This window comes from Penaeus monodon, chromosome 4 (genome assembly GCF_015228065.2).
Source record: "Penaeus monodon isolate SGIC_2016 chromosome 4, NSTDA_Pmon_1, whole genome shotgun sequence".
Taxonomy (NCBI): Eukaryota; Metazoa; Arthropoda; class Malacostraca; order Decapoda; family Penaeidae; genus Penaeus; species Penaeus monodon.
The window spans coordinates 13308831-13315006 of record NC_051389.1 but is presented as its reverse complement, the minus strand read 5'-3'; positions in this window follow the sequence as shown (position 1 = coordinate 13315006).

The following is a 6176-nucleotide window of genomic DNA, read 5'->3' as shown; positions in this document are numbered from 1 at the left end:
ATGTATATATATACATATATATATATATATATATATATATATATATCATATGATTATTATGATATAATATTATGTATGTAGGATATATACATATATATATCCATTATATATATATATATATAATTATCATATATTATAATATCTATATATATATATATATACTATGGATGACATTGCTCGTTGGGCTGATCTGCCCCAAAGCCAAGCCTCCCCATCTTTCCGTCGCCTTTTTCATCCCTCCGCTTAAATCCTTTGATATTTCTTATGTCCTTCTCATATTCTATTGGGTCTCCCGGTTTCCTCTTTCCGTGTATGATTTTTCCTCCGTTCCGTGTGTCGTCAAGCAGAGGATTTTTTTTTTCCCTATTTTATTTATAATACATTAATTCTTACGTTTGCAAACAAACGGTAAATGCAAATTTGTACATGAAGTGTAGATGAGAAGATAGAGAAGGAACAAGGAGAGAGATGAGAGAGATGAGAGGATGCTAGATGAAGTAGACGAGGAGAGACGAGGAAAGAGAGATAGAGAGAGAGACTGATAAGAGATAATAGATTGATTAGAGATAGAATAGATATATGAGTGTGTGTAGATATATAAGATATATATATATATAGTATATATATATATATATATATATATATATATATATATATATATATATATATATATATCGAAAAAAAACACGTTCCTACTTCCTTTATGAGCCAGTCGCTCTCTTCGAAGCCATCCCTGGTTTCCCTAAAAATGCTACGGAGCCAAAATTGAAGGTAAGCTTTGAGGGAAGCTGAAGAGATTTTACCTACCTCGGCTTAGGTTAACGACGTGTTTAGATGTTTATCTTTCGGAGTAGAGAGAGAATGAGAGAAAGAGAGAGAGAGAGAGAGAGAGAGAGAGAGAGAGAGAGAGAGAGAGAGAGAGAGAGAGAGAGAGAGAGAGAGAGAGAGAGAGAGAGAGAGAGAGAGAGAGAGAGAGAGAGAGAGAGAGAGAGGGAGGTGGCATAAATCACTCTCTGCGCAACGTCTTTATCTGCAGTCGAGGGAGAGGACAGGAGAAGGGAGGGGGAGCAGAGAGGGTGAGGAAGAAGGCCCGAAGGGGATGGGGTTGGGGGTGACGGAGAGGGGCAGGAGATGGGAAGGGGAAGGAAGGAGAAGAAGAGGGGAGAGATGAAGATGGGAGGGGAGGGGAAGGGGAGCAGAGGAGGGGGTGAGAGGAGGTGAGGGAAAGAGGAGAAGGAGGATAAGAAAGGAGAAGATAGGAGATAGGCAAGGAGAAGAGCAAGAGGGGGGGGGGGTAAGAGAGAGGGAGAGAGAGGAGGGGACGGTACAAGAGAGAATGGGCGAGGGGGAGAGGGAGGAGGAAAAAAGTTATCTTCACGGCACAAATTCTTAACCAAATGGAATTCTGGGGTATAGCATTTTCTTAAACCGGTAAAGATGTCATAAATCTTGGATGTTTACGTGTGCTTACATATAAAACCACTATACCTGGATTATAGTACACGCGTGTGTTTGTGTGTGTGTGGGGGGTACATGTGAGTGTTTTTTTTTTATCTTATGCACACACACACACACACACACACACACACACACACACACACACACACACAACACACTGTAACCCAGCTTTATATATGTGATGTTACTGAAATGTGTATGTCAATGTTATTCTATTTATCTGTTGTTATATTCTACATGACTTGTATAATCTTATGTATTGTCACATGCCTATATTCCCACACACACACATACATATAAGTATGTCCATTGCTTTACCTGTTTATTCGTCTCTCGTTGCCACACTAGACATTCCAAGAGCTATGCATTGTTGTAACACTGCCTTTCATTACCAGTGATTGCCATATGTTAAGCACGTGATCTATGCCCATCTTTAGACCACTGTAGGAGATGACAGGCAGACTCCCTGCGGGGAGCCAAGGAGCAACACCTCGCTCCTTGGCGCAGCCGTACTCCATCATACTATATAATAAAAGGAGTCAAGACATCTTGGTCGTCTACCTTACACCCTAAGCTCGCCACCTACCATACTCTTGTAGGGCCCATCATTTCCGGCTCTTACACACACACACACACACACACACACACACACACACACACACACACACACACACACACAACACAATATATAAATATATATATATATATATATATATATATATATATATATTGATATATATAATATATATATATATATATATATATATATATATATATATATATATATATATATATATATATATATATATATATATATATATATATATATATATATATATTATATATATATGTATGTATTATATATATATATATATATATATATATATATATATATATATATATAATATATATATATATGCATGTATGAGTGTATGTATGTGTGTGTGTGTGTATGTATGTATGTGTATGTATGCAACACACAAACACACACACACACACACACACCACACACACACACACACACACACACACACACACACACACACACACACACACACACACACACTACACACACACACACACACAACACACAATATATATATATATATATATATATATATATATATATATATATATATATATATATATATATATTATATAGAGAGAGAGAGAGAGAGAGATAGAGAGAGAGAGTCATATATTCGATAAAAAAAAATCTGCAACGCCTACGAAAAAGAACACAATCAGAATACCATATTTTCGTATCACAACCAACCATATCAAATCACAACGATCACAAAAAAAAAAAAAAATCTACAAAAGCAAGACAAAAGAAGAAAATATCTACAAATATATATGAACACGCCAATCACTTTTTCACGGTGGATCAAAGTAAGGCGTGCATGCAACTCTGGAAATTGCAAGCTTGGACATGGAGCAACATTGCAAACCTCCCTGCAAACGGCTGTTGATATGTAGGCGCCTGCCATCCATCACCTGAGCTGCCAGGCGCTGGGTAATTAGTGTGCAAATTGAAATTATAAACCAATATAAACCCGAGTTTTTAGTGTCGGGAAATGGGAGAGAAAGTGCAAAACAACGAGAGGGTAGGGAGGGAGAGGGGGTGGGAAGGAGAGAGGAAGGAAGGGAGGGAGGGGGGAGGGAAGGAGAGTAAGTGAGAGGGAGGAAGGAAGGGAGGGAGGGAGGGAAGCCAAGTAAATGGGAGGAAGAGAGGGAGGGATGGAGAGAGAGAGAGAGAGAGAGAGAGAGAGAGAGAGAGAGAGAGACAGAGAAACAGAGAAACAGAGACATAAAGAGAATACAGAGATCAGGGAGAGACAGAAAGAAAAATAGACAGACCTAAGAAGAGGAATTCCCGATGCCATGCACAATAGCACTGCAAGGGACCTCACCCTCGCAGCGAATACTTCATAGTTACATGCTTATACAACGTAGACCCAGGCCATTCCACTTTGTAACAGAAGCCACTAGCGCCGCATCCCTCGACATAGCACACATTGTATATAGAAATACTTTTGAGTATGAACGAAGATAAAAAAAAATATATTCATGAAGATAATAGTCTCTTGAGTTTTAAGTAAATTACAGTACAGGTGAGTTACATTTTCTCCCTCTTATACATTATGTAATATTACAGGTTATTACCCTCTTCCTTGTGCGGTGAAAGGAGATCAACGTATTTATCCCGACGCAGGACATACATAATTATAAAGATAGTTTGAAGATTACCATTTATATACAATATGTGCGTTAAACTGCGGTCGCCATCGAAAGCGATTTTAATTATTTACAAAAATAGTTTGATGAATCTTTACATAGTATGTATTTAAGAAAGAACCCCCCAAAATTATTCGAAAATAATATAAAGAAAATACATGTACTTTCAAAAATTGCATGTAATCTAAGCCACTAGACCTAAACTTCAGATTTTGTGTCTGTTTCCATTTACATATACAAAGAAGCGAGAGGGAAAAAATCCTAGATCAGAAATTCCGAACGAGTTAAGAAATATAAATAAGTTAAGAATATAAGTTAAGAATATGTACAAGGAAGAGATACGGGTTGAGGAAGTGTACGATGAAGCAAAAACGCGTGACCACTTAACAGCATGTAAGGTCTTTGTATATTCTTTTTTTTTTTTTTTTTTTTTTTTTTTTTTGCTACATAAGGGTGATGTGAAAGTAAGAATATAAATAGAGATTTGTATTAAAGAATCATAGGTATATATCAAAATACAAGACCGGATATTGGATGCATGCATGACATATTTACATTATATAGAAACAAGACAAAATGTAATTTGACGATAAGGAGTCAAAAAATAATAAAAATAAATAAATAAAAAAATAATAATAATAATATAATAAAAATAAAACAAATAAAACTGATAACAAAAAATTAATAAATATAAAGAAATGAAAAAATACGTCAAAGGACAGATAGCTAGTACCTGAACTTAAGGAACAACTTATCCTGTAACTTGTATCTCGGACTTGTTAGCTGAGATGAGATTCCTTAACTGAAATATGAAGGACAGGAATATATTGCAAGGAACGGATCCGAGTTTCTGATTACTAAGGAAAGCGGAGATAGGAGGAGGAGGAGGGGGAGGAGGGGGGAGGAGGGGGGAGGAGGGGAGAGGAGGGGGGAGGAGGAGGAGGAGAGGGGAAGAGGAGGAGGAGGAGGAGGAGGAGGAGGAGGAGGAGGAGGAGAAGAAGAAGAAGAAGAAGAAGAAAAAAAAAGAAAGGAACAAGAAGCAGAAGTAGAAAAAAGAAAAGAAAAAAAGGCGAAGGCCGAGTGGTTAGAGCGTCGGACTCAAGACTGTCACGACGGCAATCTGAGTTCGAGGGTTCGAGTCACCGGCCGGCGCGTTGTTCCCTTGGGCAAGGAACTTCACCTCGATTGCCTACCTAGCCGCTGGGTGGCCAAGCCAGCCCAAGTCAGTGCCGGTCCCAGAACCGGGTAAATAGAGATGGTGACTCGATAAAAAACACCGGGCGGATGGCAACGGCAAACCATCGCTCTAAATTGCCATGATCGCCAACGTCCTTGTGGGACAGGGCACTTTTTTTTTTTTTAAGGCCGCGGTGGCCGAGTGGTTAGAGCATCGGACTCAAGACTGTCACGACGGCAATCTGAATTCGAGGGTTCGAGTCACCGGCCGGCGCGTTGTTCCCTTGGGCAAGGAACTTCGATTGCCTGCCAGTCCGCTATCCGGGTAAAGCCGCTAGCCCGGTAAATGGAGATGGTGACTCGATAAAAACACCGGGCGGAAGGCAATGGCAAACCACCGCTCTAAACTGCCAAAAAAATCATGGAAATCCATGATCGCCAACGTCCTTGTAGGACAGGGCACTTGAAAAAGGAAAAAAGAAAAATATATGAAGGAAACAAGAAGGAAAAAGAAATAGACGAAAATAAGAAGAAAAAGTGAAGAAAGCAAAGAGAAAACTAAGAAAAGAAGAAAAAATAAGACGAATGAAAGAAATTTAAGAAAACACAGAAAATGTGAAAGAGAAAACGAGGAAAAGAAGAAAACAGAAGACAAACGAAAGAAGAGGAAAAGGAAGAAGAAAAGAAGAATAGATAGAAAAAAGAAGAAGAAGAAACAGAAGAAGACGAAGAAGAAACAGAAGAAGACGAAGGAGAAGAAACAGAAGTCGAAGAAGAAGAAGAAACAGAAGGAGACGAAGAAGAAGAAACAGAAGAAGACGAAGGAGAAGAAACAGAAAAAGTCAAAGAAGAAAAAGAAACAGGAGAAGACGAAGAAGAAGAAACAGAAGAAGTCGAAGAAGAAGAAACAGAAGAAGAGGAAACAGAAGAAGACGAAGAGGGTGATAACCAAGGGAGGAGCAGGAGCACAGGCCCCGAGTGCACGCTGCGCCATCACTCACGCTGACTCCGGCCCGACCCTCACACCCTAGCCTCTTCCTCCCCCTTGACCTTGACTCTCCTTTGGGCCGAGCAACATCCTGGCTTCCCCGGGGACCCACAGGTGACTGACCTCTTGACAGCTCTCCTGCCAACCTCCCCTTGACCTTCAGAAGGAATTGCCGTCGGAGATAAGGCAGGAGGAAAATAGGAGATGGCGTTCGGTGGGTTTTCCCTTCTCGCTCCGCCTCCCTCCCTCCTCTTTCCTCTCTCCTCTCTCTTTCCTCCCTTCCGAAGTCATGAGGGGACGGTTGTGTGATTTTGTT